The following is a 17,408-nucleotide window of genomic DNA, read 5'->3' as shown; positions in this document are numbered from 1 at the left end:
ACTATGAAAACACAAGGTCACTATGTACATGGTAAGAGAATAGGTAATGTGTACTTGGTTGAAAAAAAACTTTGTGGCATATTTACAAGCCCCTTGCACCTCCTTGCGTCACATTAGAATTATTTGTTTATGTAAATGTGGCGTTAGGTAGACATTTCCAACGCGCCGTACTTACAAAGTGGTGCAATACTTGCATGTGCCACTTTGTAACCCCTTGTGCCACGTTATGCCAGCGCCAGGCGCCAGGCATAATGTATGCAAGGGCTGCGATCTGGCGCTGGGAGGCCCTAAAAAATGGCTCAGTGAAATCTACAAGATTTCACTGCGCCATTTTTGTGTCATATATTCAATGGGCCTCCCTGTGCTTAGTTGCACTAGCATCAGCATTTTTGACCCTACTGTAGCAAAGCACCACAATAGAGTCAAAAATGTTGACAGTATTGTGCTAATGACCGCCATGGTGTGCCGTATTGTAAATACAGCGCAACCATGGTGTCGTAAGGTGCTGGTAGAGGGGGCGCAATGAAAGTGGTGCATCTTCTAAGAAGTGCCATTTTTTTGTAAATATGCCCCTTTGTTCTTTTTGAACTGCAGTTACCTTACACTTCACTGTGAGCTGTGGACTTTTAGCGTTTTATTTAATACATCCAGCATGAACATATTTTCAAAAACGCTTTGTACAGCCACTTGCATCAACCCAATGCAAAAGTGGCGTTTATTTAGTATACATTAAATAAAAACAGGACAACAGTATACAATTGCCCCCGTGCTAACATGAAGGGCTGACGATGGGATTTCTTTTCTATGACGTAAAGACCAAATAAATTAATTATATAGCATATGATTTCCCCAAAATCACTTTATAGTAGAAAACGGCGAACAATTCTGATGTAGCCTTTGCCTTTCCGTGGGAACTGACCAAATATGTGTTTGGCTAATCCTGAATCAGTCGGTGCTCTAAAGTTAGCCATATTATATGAGATACTTTTAATCTCTAAAAAGTATAATGGAAGAGCAGCATGCAAAAATCCAAATTACGGAATAGGCGTGACTCTCCACACCTTCTCTGCCATATCTTCCATAACCAAAGTAACTTATACAGTATTTTGTACCTAGAGGTGGGCAAGATAAGCTAGGCTCGAGCCAAAAGTCTGGCTTTACTTGATTCTTACTCAATGGGGACTGGTGAGCTAAAAGAGAGCCGAGCCTAGCATGCCAGGCACTACCCTTTGTCCCTCCTAATGCAGTATTAAAAACCTGTTAAATGCAAGACATCTAAAAATGGCTTTTCTGCTGTGTCTGCCTGTTGACATCAGTTTGCATTTTTTTAATGAAGATCTGTGATTAAGTGTGTGATGTCAAAGTCTTCTTTGTTTTGCTAATGAATGAAATGGCTGTCACTGATGTGCTGAAAAGGAGCGGCTCGTGGGGCTCTGAAGGGGTGGGGTGGTGGGTGCTGGGGATGCATCCGTTAGGGGGGTTTGATTAAATAAAAAATAAACTTACCTTCACTTGCCGTTGTCGCCGCCACCACCACCACACCGCTCCTCTCCTGCCGGCTGAAGACACAGGCTCCCTGCAGCCAATCCAGACGCTGCTCAGAGCAGCATTAGGATTGGCTGGGAGCACCGAGCCAGGGCACCCGCAGGCAAACTGGGAGCCTGCGCCTGCTCTCTCCAGCCTGGCAACACAGTGCTAGGCTGGAGCGAGTGCAGTGCGCATGTGTGTTTGGTCTGCCCAAGATGTCCCGTGGCCCCATCCCTTTTACTATAAAACAATAATAAACGTGGTTTATTATCGTTTTATAGTAAACGTTTTGCAGCACGTGCTGACTCTCTTTACCGCTTGTTCAATCATGGGTAGGCAGTGATTTCAACTTAAAATAGTCTCTGCCTTCCCTCATGCTTTAATTTGTATTTTATTTCCAAGCAACGTTTTACAAATATTTTATCCATTTTTTATATTTTAGCAGTTGACCGTGTCCGATTGAATGAACATCCATTACTTGTATTTACTAAACAAAGTGTACTAATTTAGATAATGGAATAAATAAACACAAACTACTGTTCTTTGTCGGTATAAGGGAGAGGAGATGTTCAGCTAGTAAAGTGTAACAACCATTGGTTGGGTCAGCTTTCCCCTGGGATTGATGGCTTTCTGCCCTTTTAAGAGCTGCATGTGAGACCAGAATGGTACAGACTAGTCTCTGTGCGAAGAGTACTTAATTAAAAAACATAAGTGCAGGGGGCCAATATTTTCCTTATGTGCCAGCAACAAGCACGCTGAAAGACATGGTCACTAAGGCCCATATTTATACTTTTTTGTGCCACATTTGCGTCCCTTTTTGATGCAAAAGCGGTGCAAACTTACAAAATACAATTGTATTTTGTAAGTTTGCGCCACTTTTGACTAAAAAAATGACGCAAATGAGGCGCTACAAAAGTATAAATATGGGCCTAAATACCTAAGCTGCTTACTCTCGAGTCCACATAATGCCTCCTTTTCCCACCACCCTACTCTTCCTGAATTTTTATCTCACTTTTGCAGGTTATTTTTCTCTCCTGTTTTTTACCTTTGTCACTGTATTCCTTTCTTCTTCTTCCACCTTCTTTTTTGCCTTTTCTGCTTTTCTCTCTCTTGGCTCCCATCAAAGTTTGATGATAAAAACCAAAATGAGTGGCAGTGTCCATCACCTTCAACCCTGTTACAAATAAATCACTGTAGTCTTGATAAGAGTATTTTCAGAAGCCCTCTAAAGTTTCCATATCTTTCCTTATGGAAACCTCTGCAAGAACATCTTGGCAATCTTCAACAGAATCTGCCCTTTCACTTGATACACAAGTGCCTGTTCTATCCAGTCCATTATCTCTAGAGTCGTAGCTACGGTGTGTTCAGCTCCCAGGACACTAAGTGAGAGGTGACTTCCAATGTGGCAAAGCTTGGAAAGGCAGCTTCATCAGGGTGTGCTTCAAAATAATATTCCTACAGCACCTCCCGTGCATCAAATGCATTGAAACCAACATCAGAAGCCTTCACTTCTTTCAGTGTTTAGTTTTGCTACAGCTACCACTGCCAAATTAACTTTTCTGATAATATAGTACAAATCAATTTGAGCGAGATTCTCTGACACACCATCATATTCGAGGCTGGAGAGAGCATTTTCTGGGTTACTATTTGATTTAAACATAATATAAATGCATACATACTTATGCTATATGATTACACAAAACAAAATGTATTAATTCTTACTATAGGTACTTTTTAGAAACCTATAAGGCACAAATGCAGCCATTTTTGGCCATAAACACAATTTGATTGGCAATAATAGCTCTGTGAATTGGGTCCAAATGGTTGTATTAACAATGTAAATTTTAACTGGATTTTTGCAGCTCAAGTCCTATATATTTTGCCCCTGCCTCCCTACTCCCGCTATCTACCAAGTTTATAACCTGAATGGTTTTGACTTTTGATCATTTCCTCCGTGGTCACTCGGCACAAATGTCCGCTATGGGAATGGGCGAACAAATCCCCACACCTTTTCAGCGTGCTGTTTACCAACCTGCAGTAGCCAAGAATGAAAAGAGGCCAAACGGGCTTCGAAATCTCAGTTTCCTCCGAAAGAATTAAAATGAGGGCGCTATCGAGATCGAGGGGGTAGAATCCTTCATTTTCTACTATCATGAATGTTTTGCCCCTTCGTGGCCAGGTGAGGTATAATGGCTCACCTGGCCACCAGTTTTTGTGATTGATTTGTTGGCCTGAATATGACCCTGGACCTCTGTCTGAAGGGCTTTATAATAATCTGTCAGTAGATCGAAAAGACAGCCAAGAGAAATTAGTTTGATTTAGAGAGGAATTGAAGACGTATCTAGCCTTTAGAGATGGAAAATTGAGTACATTTTGACAGCACTGATATTAGAAACCAAGGCTATATCTGTATAAGGAATTGCGCCTGCGTGCTTAAAAATGTACAAAAACTAAACCTTCAGACTTCATTGCTCTTATGACGGACAAAATTAGAAACATATGAAAGGCAGAGTATTTTACATTCATTAACAACACCGCAAAAGAAAAACTAAGGCTTAAGCCCTCAGTCCAATTTCCGTACCTTTGAGGCGAAACCAATATATCTGCAACCCCTTTGTAGGAGTCAAAAAAGCCCCAGTTACAAAGATTCTCAAAGGTCCACTGTGTCGATATGGCCCCAGTCATTGATATGTCACATATAGAAAGCTCAATAAGAACTTTGGACTGCTTAAAGCTCCTTTGAAGGCCATGAGGTGGTTAAGGCCTAGTAATGGGTGTTACATACTTTCTACTGCAATATTCCAATGTTTTCCTTTCTGTTTCACCCAGCTAATTTCAAAACATTATTGGCCTGATTACAACTTTGGCGGAGGGGGTTAACCCGTCCCAAAAGTGACGGATATCCTGCCTGCCGTATTACGAGTCCATTATATCCTATGGAACTCGTAATACGGTGGACGGGATATCTGTCACATTTGGGTCAGATTAACCCTCTCTTCCAAAGTTGTAATCAGGCCCTATATCCCTAGTGAGAGGACTGTTCTAGCAGCTTTACAACCCCCTGTGCCTCATGCAATAATGATCGTCAAAGGTTCCCTCCATCGTTATGGGCCCTTAATTACAACTCGGGGATATAACTTAGAAAGAGGGTATTTTACACCCGTTATACTTTTCAACTGGAATGTTGTCCGCTCTGCTGAAGGCAACAGGAGCAACCTGAAGACATCAGGGCTAACAATCCCTGGTATAGATCTTGCGCGACAATGTTTGTCTTCACGTTTAACCCTCTTTTTATTGTAAAGCCTTCAGCTCTCAGTGGGTGGAGATTTCCAATAAAATTATAGCCTTTTAATCTCAGGCTATATTGGTTGTTAAAGGCTGTCTCGTCATTCTATGCTCTTGCCTATGGTTTATAACTCGGTAAAAGGGCTGTAGGAGGCTGGCCTGGCTTGTAGGGGGTACCAAGGGGTACTTACACTCTGTACAAGATCCAGTTATCCCTTACTAGTGTAGAAGAGGTGTTTCTAGCAGCTTAGGCTGATAGAAGGTAGCTATAGCAGAGCAGCTTAGGCTGAACTAGGAGACATGCAAAGCTCCTACCATACCACTGGTGTCATATGCACAATATCATAAGAAAACACAATACACAGATATACTAAAAATAAAGGTGCTTTATTTTTATGACAATATGCCAAAAGTATCTCAGTGAGTACCCTCAGTATGAGGATGCCAAATATACACAAGATATATGTACACAATACCAAAAATATGCAGTAATAGCAAAAGGAAGTAATGCAAGCAATGTAAAGTTACAGTAGATTGCAATAGGAGCACATAGGTATAGGGGCAACACAAACCATATACTCCAAAAGTGGAATGTGAACCACGAATGGACCCCAAACCTATGTGAGCTTGTAGAGGGTCGCTGGGACTGTAAGAAAACAGTGAGGGTTAGAAAAATAGCCCACCCCAAGACCCTGTAAGGTAGGTGTAAAGTGCACCTACAACCCCCAGAGAGCACAGAAGTCGTGATAGGGGGATTCTGCAAGGAAGACCAACACCAGCAATGCAACAACAATGGATTTCCGGACCTGAGTACCTGTAAGACAAGGGGACCAAGTCCAAGAGTCGCGACAGTGTCGAGAGTGGGCAGATGCCCAGGAAATGCCAGCTGAGGGTGCAAAGAAGCTGCCACTGGATGGAAGAAGCTTGGTGTTCTGCAAGAATGAAGAGGACTAGGAACTTCCCCTTTGGAAGATGGATGTCCCAAGTCGTGAAGAAGCTTGCAGAGGTGTTCCCACGCAGAAAGACCGCAAACAAGCCTTGCTACCTGCAAGGGTTGTGGTTAGGGTTTTTGGATGCTGATGTAGCCCAGGAGGGACCAGGATATGGCCACTTGGATGAGGAGACAGAGGGGGCACCCAGCAAGTCAAGGAGCTCTCACAGAAGCAGGCAGCACCCGCAGAAGTACCGGAACAGGCACTTAAAAGAGGAGTGAACCGGAGTCCACCCGAAGTCAGAAAAGGGAGTCCCACGACGCCGGAGGACAACTCAGAAGGTTGTGCACTGCAGGTTAGAGTGTCGGGGACCCAGGCTTGGCTGTGCATGAAGGAAATCCTGGAAGAGTGCACAGGAGCCGGAGCAGCTGCAAATCATGCGGTACCCAGCAATGCAGTCTAGCACGGGGAGGCAAGGACTTATCTCCGCCAAACTTGGACTGAAGAGTCACTGGACTGTGGGAGTCACTTGGACAGAGTTGCTGAGTTCCAGGGACCACGCTCGTCGTGCTGAGAGGGGACCCAGAGGACCGGTGATGCAGTCTTTTGTTGCCTGCGGTTGCAGGGGGAAGATTCTGTCGACCCATGGGAGATTTCTTCAGAGCTCCTGGTGCAAGAAGGAGGCAGGCTACCCCCAGAGCATGCACCACCAGGAAACAGACGAGAAAGCCAGCAGGAGGAAGCGATAGAAGGTTGCAGTAGTCCTCTTTGCTACTTTGTTGCGGTTTTGCAGGCGTCCTGAGCAGTCAGCGGTCGATCCTTTGGCAGAAGGTAAAGAGGGAGATGCCGAGGAACTCTGGTGAACTCTTGCATTCGGTATCTGAAGAATTCCCCAAAGCAGAGACCCTAAATAGCCAGAAAAGGAGGTTTGGCTACCTAGGAAGGAGGATAGGCTAGTAAGAAAGGTAAGAGCCTATCAGAAGGAGTCTCTGACGTCACCTGCTGGCCCTGGCCACTCAGAGCAGTCCAGTGTGCCAGCACACCTCTGAATCCAAGATGGAAGAGGTCTGGGGCACGCTGGAGGAGCTTTGGCCACCTCCCCTGGGAGGTGCAGGTCAGGGGAGTGGTCACTCCCCTTTCCTTTGTCCAGTTTCGCACCAGAGCAGGGCTGGGGGATCCCTGAACTGGTGTAGACTGGCTTATGCAGAGATGGGCACCATCTGTGCCCATCAAAGCATTTCCAGAGGCTAGGGGAGGCTACTCCTCCCCAGCCCTAACACCTATTTCCAAAGGGATAGGGTGTAACACCCTCTCTCAGAGGAAGTCCTTTGTTCTGCCTTCCTGGGCCAGGCATGCCTGGACCCCAGGAGGGCAGAAACCTGTCTGAGGGGTTGGCAGCAGCAGCAGCTGCAGTGAAAACCCCGGAAAGGCAGTTTGGCAGTACCCGGGTTCTGTGCTAGAGACCCAGGGGATCATGGAATTGTCACCCCAATGCCAGAATGGCATTGGGGTGACAATTCCATGATCCTAGACATATTACATGGCCATGTTCGGAGTTACCATTGTGACGCTGTACATAGGTAGTGACCTATGTACAGTGCACGCGTATAATGGTGTCCCTGCGCTCACAAAGTCCGGGGAATTTGCCCTGAACGATATGGGGGCACCTTGGCTTGTGCCAGGGTGCCCACACACTAAGTAACTGTGCACCCAACCTTCACCAGGTGAAGGTTAGACATATAGGTGACTTATAAGTTACTTAAGTGCAGTGGTAAATGGCTGTGAAATAACGTGGATGTTATTTCACTCAGGCTGCACTGGCAGGCCTGTGTAAGAATTGTCAGATCTCCCTATGGGTGGCAAAAAAAATGCTGCAGCCCATAAGGGTCTCCTGGAACCCCAATACCCTGGGTACCTCAGTACCATATACTAGGGCATTATAAGGGTGTTCCAGTATGCCAATGTGAATTGGTGAAATTGGTCACTAGCCTGTTAGTGACAATTTGGAAAGCAGAGAGAGCATAACCACTGAGGTTCTGGTTAGCAGAGCCTCAGTGAGACAGTTAGGCATCACACAGGGAACACATACATATAGGCCACAACTTTATGAGCACTGGGGTCCTGGCTAGCAGGATCCCAGTGACACATAACAAACATACTGACAACATAGGGTTTTCACTATGATCACTGGGCCCTGGCTAGCAGGATCCCAGTGAGACAGTGAAAACACCCTGACATATACTCACAAACAGGCCAAAAGTGGGGATAACAAGGCTAGAAAGAGGCTCCTTTCTCACACAACCCCCCCCACCCCCCCAAACGAAGGACAATAAGGCTAACCTTGGCCAGTTGAGACTTTATTGTCTAAGTGGTGATAAGTGGAGAGTAGCTCTGCAATAGACTGGTTACTCCCTTTATCATCCACTATATGGTTACTTCCCTGTGGGGATGTAAACCACCCTGTTTGAAGTATTTTAGCTAACCAACAATGTGAAGATATATTTTCAGAGTTTCTATCAGTAAGTTTTAGTTTAGAATAGTGGGACTTGTCCACTGGACCTATTTCTAGTGATGAGAATGCCAGACAGGGATGCTGTCTCAGTAAAGCCATAGCTGGGCAAAAATATTGTCCATATGGCTGTAAGAGAGAACAGGGATGCTGTTTCTCTTTAGTTGGAGTAGGGCAGGGATGCTGTCCTATGAGCTCCACACTAGGGCAGGGCTGCTGTCCTAAGTGTTGTGAGGCAGTGCAGGGTTTCTGCACTAAAGTTTCTCTGGGAGGGTTGAAGGGATGCTCCATGTTAACTACAATGGTGGATTTCTCACCAATATTAGTTATCCCACAGAAAGGTACTTCCACCTCAGGGAGTACAGCTATGCCAGCTGATGATTCCCTTGGTACAGGTGCCACCCCAGGAGAGGTTTCTCCCATCACAGGAATGGTATCCTGAATGGCAGGGTGGGTAGGGGATACTGTGATACCCTTTTTACCTGTTGTTGGAGAGGGATCCTGAGTTTTCAGGCCTTTTTCTCTCCTATGCTTTTTCATTTCAGTAGAAATGAGAGGGAACAATTCCTCAGGGATACCCAGCATGGCTGCATGGGTATAAAATTCTACCTCAGCCCAACCTGAGGTCTCTAGGTCATTACCTAAGAGACAGTCTACAGGTAAGCTAGGTGACACTACCACCTGCTTAGGGCCAGTAACTCCACCCCAACTAAGCTGAACTATAGCTAAGGGAAGAAACTTAGTGGAGTTATGGACATCAATAATCTTGTACTGTTGTCCAATGATGTGTTGTTCAGGAGGCACTAGGTTTTCAGTCACCAAAGTGATACTGGCCCCTGTGTCCCTATAGGCCTGGGCCTCAACAGCATTTATTTAAACTGTCTGCCTGCACTTATCCATTGTAAGGGGACAAGCAGCCAGTGTGGCAATGCCAATGCCACTAGGTGTGACAGAAACTGTCTTGGGACTGACTACCCCAGTTTCTATGATGGACCCATAAGTGAACCCAACTACACCCACCCTTAGCTTGACTGTTGCCAGCAGTCCCACCACTATTACCACTACTGCTAGGGGTACTAGAGTTTGATGTATTAGTGGTGGTAGGCTCAGGGGGTTTACCTGGACAGGACTTATCCCCTGGCCTATGGCCTTTATTTTTACACACAAAGCACCAAGGCTTTTTAATGTGTGTATGTTGTGAAGAAGAGGAAGAATTTGATTTATCCCCACCCCCTGAAGAGTGTTTAGGATTTGAAGAAGGATCTTTGGTTTTACCCTTATCCCCATGCTTATCCTGAGATTTCTCACCATCTTTCTTCTTGCCATCCTTGTCACCCCTGTATGAACTTTTCTGTTCACTCTTGTTCTGACCCATTTGTCTGCCTTCTTTCCCAATTCTTGGGGAGAGGTCAGATCTGAGTCCACTAGATATTGGTGTAACAAGTCAGACACACAGTTATTCAGAATATGCTCTCTCAGAATAAGATTATACAGGCTTTCATAGTCAGAAACTTTTCTGCCATGTAACCACCTCTCCAAGGCCTTCACTGAACAGTCAACAAAGTCTATCCAATCTTGTGAGGACTTTTTTCTGGTGTCTCTGAACTTAATCCTGTATTGTTCAGTGGTTAAGCCAAATCCATCCAAGAGTGCATCCTTCAAAACTGCAAAATTATTAGCATCACTTTCTCTAACAGTAAGGAGCCTATCCCTGCCCTTTCCATTGAGAGATAGACATAATATAGTAGCCCACTGCCTTTGAGGGACCCCCTGTACCATATATGCCCTCTCAAGTGCAGCAAACCACTTGTTAATGTCATCCCCCTCCTTGTAAGGGGGAACTATCTTGTGCAGATTCCTGGAATCATGCTCTCTCACAGGATTACTATCAGGAATACTGCTGCTGCCGCCATGGGGTCCAAACCCCAATCTCTGTCTCTCCTTCTCCAGGTCAAGGGATTCCCTGTCTAGAGCCAGCTGTTGATGTTTAAGCTTCAACCTGGTCTCTTCCACTCTAAACTTTTTGAGTTCCCTTTCTAACATGTTGTCTTCAGGGTGGGTGGGTTTGGAATGCTTGGACACAGAAGATATATTGGAATTAACAGAGGGAGACCTGCCCCTAACAGCTTGCACTCTAACAACCTGGCCTTCAGGAACAAAAACATCCCTACTATGATGGGAGATTTTATTACTACCAGCATTGCTATGTGGTCTGCTAAGGGGCAGATTTGGAAGAGAACTCTGTACACCTCCCTCAAGGGGCTCCCCCGAGTCAGAATGTGAGCTATCTACTAACTTTTCAGATGAAGTGCCACCCTGGGCCTTATCATTCTCAATGAGCATGTTAGACAGAAATTCTCTAGAAGGGTTCTTTCCTACCACTAAACCTCTATCAATGCAGAGACTCCTTAGGCTCTTAAAGTTAAGATTGTCATATGTTGTATTGACCAATTTAAGAGGAGTTCCTACACCACCAGACATGATAGAAGAAGGTTTATAGACAGATACAAGAGAGAAAAAGTTTCAGGACTTTTTAAAGAACAGAAAAAAAACTTTTTCAACTTTTGGAAACTTTAAGAAAGTTTAGGAGTACTTTTCAGCACTTAGTAGAAAGTGTAAGAGAAGAAAAGCAAAATGTTTTTTTTTTTGGGTTAGGTGTACATACACTGAACTTGTTTTGTATATTATTCTCTTATGAAAAGTACACAATGACAAAGTGGTAAGTAGTTGCAAGTACTTATCCCACCGCTGCACAACCAATGTAGGAGGCTGGTCTGGCTTGTAGTGAGTACCAAGGGGTACTTACACTCCCTACCAGGTCCAGTTATCCCTTATTAGTGTAGAAGAGGTGTTTCTAGCAGCTTAGGCTGATAGAAGGTAGCTATAGCAGAGCAGCTTAGGCTGCACTAGGAGACATGCAAAGCTCCTACCACACCACTGGTGTCATATGCACAATATCATGAGAAAACACAATACACAGATATACTAAAAATAAAGGTGCTTTATTTTTATTACAATATGCCAAAAGTATCTCAGTGAGTACCCTCAGTATGAGGATGCCAAATATACACAAGATATATGTACACAATACCAAAAATATGCAGTAATAGCAAAAGGAAGTAATGAAAGCAATGTAAAGTTACAGTAGATTGCAATAGGAGCACATAGGTATAGGGGCAACACAAACCATATACTCCAAAAGTGGAATGCGAACCACGAATGGACCCCAAACCTATGTGAGCTTGTAGAGGGTCGCTGGGACTGTAAGAAAACAGTGTGGGTTAGAAAAATAGCCCACCCCAAGACCCTGTAAGGTAGGTGTAAAGTGCACCTACAACCCCCAGAGAGCACAGAAGTCGTGATAGGGGGATTCTGCAAGGAAGACCAACACCAGCAATGCAACAACAGTGGATTTCCGGACCTGAGTACCTGTAAGACAAGGGGACCAAGTCCAAGAGTCGCGACAGTGTCGAGAGTGGGCAGATGCCCAGGAAATGCCAGCTGAGGGTCCAAGGAAGCTGCCACCGGATGGAAGAAGCGTGGTGTTCTGCAAGAACGAAGAGGACTAGGAACTTCCCCTTTGGAGGATGGATGTCCCAAGTCGTGAAGAAGCTTGCAGAGGTGTTCCCACGCAGAAAGACCGCAAACAAGCCTTGCTAGCTGCAAGGGTCGCGGTTAGGGTTTTGGATGCTGCTGTGACCCAGGAGGGACCAGGATGTCGCCACTTGGATGAGGAGACAGAGGGGGCGCCCAGCAAGTCAAGGAGCCCTCACAGAAGCAGGCAGCACCCGCAAAGTACCGGAACAGGCACTTAGAAGAGGAGTGAACCGGAGTCCACCCGAAGTCAGAAAAGGGAGTCGTACAATGCCGGAGGACAACTCAGAAAGTTGTGCACTGCAGGTTAGAGTGTTGGGGACCCAGGCTTGGCTGTGCATGAAGGAAATCCTGGAAGAGTGCACAGGAGCCGGAGCAGCTGCAAATCACGCGGTACCCAGCAATGCAGTCTAGCGTGGGGAGGCAGGGACTTACCTCCGCCAAACTTGGACTGAAGAGTCACTGGACTGTGGGAGTCACTTGGACAGAGTTGCTGAGTTCCAGGGACCACGCTTGTTGTGCTGAGAAGGGACCCAGAGGACTGGTGATGCAGTCTTTCGTTGCCTGCGGTTGCAGGAGGAAGATTCCGTCGACCCACGGGAGATTTCTTCAGAGCTCCTGGTGCACGAAGGAGGCAGGCTACCCGCAGAGCATGCACCACCAGGAAACAGGCGAGAAAGCCAGCAGGATGAAGCGATACAAGGTTGCAGTAGTCGTCTTTACTACTTTGTTGCGGTTTTGCAGGCGTCCTGAGCAGTCAGCGGTCGATCCTTTGGCAGAAGATGAAGAGGGAGATGCAGAGGAACTCTGGTGAGCTCTTGCATTCGGTATCTGAAGAATTCCCCAAAGCAGAGACCCTAAATAGCCAGAAAAGGAGGTTTGTAGGAAGGAGGATAGGCTAGTAAGAAAGGTTAGAGCCTATCAGAAGGAGTCTCTGACGTCACCTGCTGGCCCTGGCCACTCAGAGCAGTCCAGTGTGCCAGCACACCTCTGAATCCAAGATGGCAGAGGTTTGGGGCACGCTGGAGGAGCTTTGGGAACCTCCCCTGGGAGGTGCAGGTCAGGGGAGTGGTCACTCCCCTTTCCTTTGTCCAGTTTCGCGCCAGAGCAGGGCTGGGGGATCCCTGAACCGGTGTAGACTGGCTTATGCAGAGATGGGCACCATCTGTGCCCATCAAAGCATTTCCAGAGGCTGGGGGAGGCTACTCCTCCCCAGCCCTGACACCTATTTCCAAAGGGAGAGGGTGTAACACCCTCTCTCAGAGGAAGTCCTTTGTTCTGCCTTCCTGGGCCAGGCCTGCCTGGACCCCAGGAGGGCAGAAACCTGTTTGAGGGGTTGGCAGCAGCTGCAGTGAAAACCCCGGAAAGGCAGTTTGGCAGTACCCGGGTTCTGTGCTAGAGACCCGGGGGATCATGGAATTGTCACCCCCAATGCCAGAATGGCATTGGGGTGACAATTCCATGATCCTAGACATATTACATGGCCATGTTCGGAGTTACCATTGTGACGCTGTACATAGGTAGTGACCAATGTACAGTGCACGCGTGTAATGGTGTCCCTGCACTCACAAAGTCCGGGGAATTTGCCCTGAACGATGTGGGGGCACCTTGGCTAGTGCCAGGGTGCCCACACACTAAGCAACTTTGCACCCAACCTTCACCAGGTGAAGGTTAGACATATAGGTGACTTATAAGTTACTTAAGTGCAGTGGTAAATGGCTGTGAAATAACGTGGACGTTATTTCACTCAGGCTGCACTGGCAGCCCTCTGTAAGAATTGTCAGATCTCCGTATGGGTGGCAAAAGAAATGCTGCAGCTCATAGGGGACTCCTGGAACCCCAATACCCTGGGTACCTCAATACCATATACTAGGGAATTATAAGGGTGTTCCAGTATGCCAATGCGAATTGGTGAAATTGGTCACTAGCCTGTTAGTGACAATTTGGAAAGCAGAGAGAGTATAACCACTGAGGTTCTGGTTAGCAGAGCCTCAGTGAGACAGTTAGGCATCACACAGGGAACACATACATTTAGGCCACAACCTTATGAGCACTGGGGTCCTGGCTAGCAGGATCCCAGTGACACATAACAAACATACTGACAACATAGGGTTTTCACTATGATGACTGGGCCCTGGCTAGCAGGAACCCAGTGAGACAGTGAAAACACCCTGACATATACTCACAAACAGGCCAAAAGTGGGGGTAAGAAGGCTAGAAAGAGGCTCCTTTCTCACAAGGACCTTTATCAAACGTTACAGCTCCCAGCAAGGAGGAGGTCATAATGCTATATTAGAGTTTTCTACTGGTGGGAGCTGGATTGAAGTGCAGTGAGCCACAAAGATTGGCATATACCGTTTCTTTCAACATCCCAGTATTTGACATTTGTTTCTCTCCGTTTAATTTATAATGTTCTCTTTCAGTGGGTTGAATATTCTCATAGCATTGTAGCCTTTTTATCTCTGGCTATACTGGTTGGTAAAGGCCCTCTTCCTCACTATAGGCGCTCACCTGCAGCTCAGGCTGTAACTGAGGTAGAGGGCCTATAATGGCTGATATATAGCCCTGGGAAAGGGACTATGGTGTTAAATTTGTGCATTACATTGCACCAACATGTAAATCTGTTTAAATCTCACCACATACATCGTTCAGGCAAAGCTGTAGACAATAGGCGCCTAAAGACATTCTGGCGGTCATTCTGACCTTGGCGGACGGCGGAGGCCGTCCGCCAAGGTACCGCCGTCAGAACACCGCACCGCGGTCGAAAGACCGCGGCGGTGATTTTGACATTTGCCCTGGGCTGGCGGGCGGCCGCCAAAAGGCCGCCCGCCAGCCCAGGGCAAATCAACCTTCCCACTAGGATGCCGGCTCAGAATTGAGCCGGTGGAGTGGGAAGGTGCGACGGGTGCAGTTGCACCCGTCGCGTATTTCAGTGTCTGCAGAGCAGACACTGAAATACTTTGCGGGGCCCTCTTACCGGGGCCCCTGCAGTGCCCATGCCATTGGCATGGGCACTGCAGGGGCCCCCAGGGGCCCCGCGGCACCCCCTACCGCCATCCTGTTCATGGCGGGAGAGCCGCCATGAACAGGATGGCGGTAGGGGGTGTCTGAATCCCCATGGCGGCGGAGCGCGCTCCACCGCCATGGAGGATTCAGACGGGCAGCGGAAAGTCGGCGGTACCCCGCCGGCTTTCCGCTTCTGGCCGCGGCTGTACCGCTGCGGTCAGAATGCCCGGCGGAGCACCGCCAGCCTGTTGGCGGTGCTACCGCCGACCTCCGCCCTGGCGGTAATTACCGCCAGGGTGAGAATCAGGGCCTCTGTATTTTCACCATATAGTCAGTCACAAAAAATGTCTGCCTCTGCAGAGCTGAGCTAGGCATACGTAGGCTACTTCCTAATGATGTTTGAAGATCAAACAGGATTTAGACTAGCAGTTTTAGATACAGAGGGTTTATCTGCAACCATACCATGATGTCCCTCTAATATGCCCCAGCCCCAGTAGTGCTTGCACCCTAATAGGTTTTTAGCTTAAGATCCAATCATCCACTCTTGAGTTAAGATGCTTGAATGAAGCCAACTCATTCGGAACTAAGCACTTTAATGTCAATAGAAACATATGGTATTGAGAATGAATTACACGGGATCTCCTCTAAGCCATCTAGTTCACGAGCAGTACCGCAAACCCGGCATTATTAGTTTACTCGCTCGTTTGATAGCAATTTTAATTGAGGAGCAGCTTTCCTCAAGAAAGTGGAAACGATCTAATGATTGCAAGAGGGAAATATGGTGCATTCTTGTGTGTTAATTAAATCTCAATCCTCTGGTAAACCTCTGTCAGCTGTCCTCGCTTGCCAAACATCTTGCAAGCTTTGCAGCTCTATACAACTTTATTGATTTTTCAACTTGGCTTTTAAACGCAAATTTGAAAATCGTAAATTTCTCTGGAAAATATAGTGTAGTACAGCTAAGTAATGTAGCTCTGTGGGTTGAGTGATTGCTGCAGGGATCTGGGCATCATAGCTTTGGACCTTGGCTAGGCTAACCCATACCTTCATCCTTCTGAGAGTGCTAAAACGAGTACGGGCATATTTATACTTGTTTTCCCTCGAATTTGCATCATTTGTTTGACGCAAATTCAGTGCAAAACTAACTCCATATTTATACTTTGGCGCTAGACAAGTCTAGTGCTAAAGTTATGGAGTTAAAGTCATTTTTGGGACGTGGAAACCTACGTTGCGTCAATGAGATGCAAGGTAGGCGTTCCACTGCAAAAAATTACTCTATGGCCTTAGCGCCATATTTATCCCTCTGTGCTAAAGTCACGCACGGGACAAGGAGGAGGGGTAAAATTCTGGTGCAAAGCTTGCATTGCACCATTATTTCAAGCCTGGGTCAGGGCAGGCGTTAGGGGACCTGTGGGCCTATTAAGCCCACAGGTGCCCTCCCGAAGGCCCAAGGGACACCCCCACCCACACCAGAGGGACAGCAGAGGGCGGAGGACGGGGGCCCCCATCCCAGGTAAGTATAGGTAATTACAAGTAAGTATTTATTTTGTTTTTAAAGTGCCATTGGGGGTCCTGAAATGGGCCCCCCTACATGGCACAGAGTGCAATGGCCATACCCATGGGACCCTGGTCCCCTGTGCTGGCCATTTGGGTGGATGGTTTTGCGTTAGAAAATGACGCTAGGCTGGTTAGAGTAATTTTTTTTTACTCTAACCTGCCTAACGTCATTTTTTGGTGTAAAACCCCCTTCTCCCGTACCGCCACCCCACCCGGCTAACGTCATTTATTTTTTACGCTAGCCTACCCTTTGTGCTGGCTTGCACCATTCCATAAATATGGTGCCTGGCTGGCGCTCAAGAATGCTGCAAGCCAGTGCAAAATTTTTTGATGCAAAACTGCGTTAGTGCAGTTTTGCACCAAAAAGTATAAATATACCCTTACTGTTTAGATGGACCAGCGAAGACACCATGGGCCATATTTATACTCCGTTTGCGCCGAAATTGCGTCGTTTTTTTTGACGCAATTTCGACGCAAAACTAACGCCAACTAACGCCATATTTATACTATGGCGTTAGAGGCGAATAGCGCCAAAGTTCCCGGAATGTGCGTCATTTTTTTGCGTGAACCCCTTCCTTGCGTTAATGATATGCAAGGGAGGCGTTCCTGTCTAAAAAATGACTCCCAGGCCTTTACGTGGTATTTATACTCCCGGGCAAAAGAGACGCCCGGGAGTTGGCGTGGCTAAAAGCGGCGCATTTGCGCCGCTTTTTAACGCCTGGGTCAGGCATGGCGTTAAGGGACAAGTGGGCTCAAAATGAGCCCAGAGTGCCCTCCCCTGCCCCCAGGGACCCCCCCTGCCACCCTTGCCCACCCCAGGAGGACACCCAAGGCTGGAGGGACCCACCCCAGGGACATTCAGGTAAGTTCAGGTAAGTATTTTTTTTTTTTTTTTTAATAATTTTTTTTGGCATAGGGGGGCCTGATTTGTGCCCCCCTACATGCCACTATGCCCAATGACCATGCCCAGGGGACAGAAGTCCCCTGGGCATGGCCAT

Source organism: Pleurodeles waltl, chromosome 1_2 (assembly GCF_031143425.1).
Source record: "Pleurodeles waltl isolate 20211129_DDA chromosome 1_2, aPleWal1.hap1.20221129, whole genome shotgun sequence".
Taxonomy (NCBI): Eukaryota; Metazoa; Chordata; class Amphibia; order Caudata; family Salamandridae; genus Pleurodeles; species Pleurodeles waltl.
The sequence above is the reverse complement of the archived record's forward strand: the minus strand, read 5'-3'. Positions refer to the sequence as shown.